The sequence below is a fragment of the Priapulus caudatus genome, unplaced genomic scaffold (assembly GCF_000485595.1).
Source record: "Priapulus caudatus unplaced genomic scaffold, Priapulus_caudatus-5.0.1 Scaffold145, whole genome shotgun sequence".
NCBI lineage: Eukaryota > Metazoa > Priapulida > Priapulimorpha > Priapulimorphida > Priapulidae > Priapulus > Priapulus caudatus.
Window position 1 is genome coordinate 458,073 of NW_014577206.1, and position 303 is coordinate 458,375.

The window sequence follows — 303 nt, forward strand, 5'->3', positions numbered from 1 at the left end:
GGTGTGTGCGTCTTTGCGTTCGTGGCGTGCGCTGCCCTGCGTTGCCGCAGGTGCGCGCGTGCGTGTGTGTCGTCTCTGTGTTTCTGGCATGGCGTGCGTCGTGTGCGGTGCATTTGTGCTCTTTGCGTTCGGTGCGTGCGTGTGTGTACGTCTCTGTGTTTCTGCATGCGTGCGTGTGTGCGTGCGTGTGGGCTACGCGTGCGCCCTACTGAACACGCGTGACGCGACGGAACGAATAGTTTCAGGTTCTCAACCGACAATCGCGCTGCCACGTGCCCTGGCGGCGTAGCTACACAGCAGCCA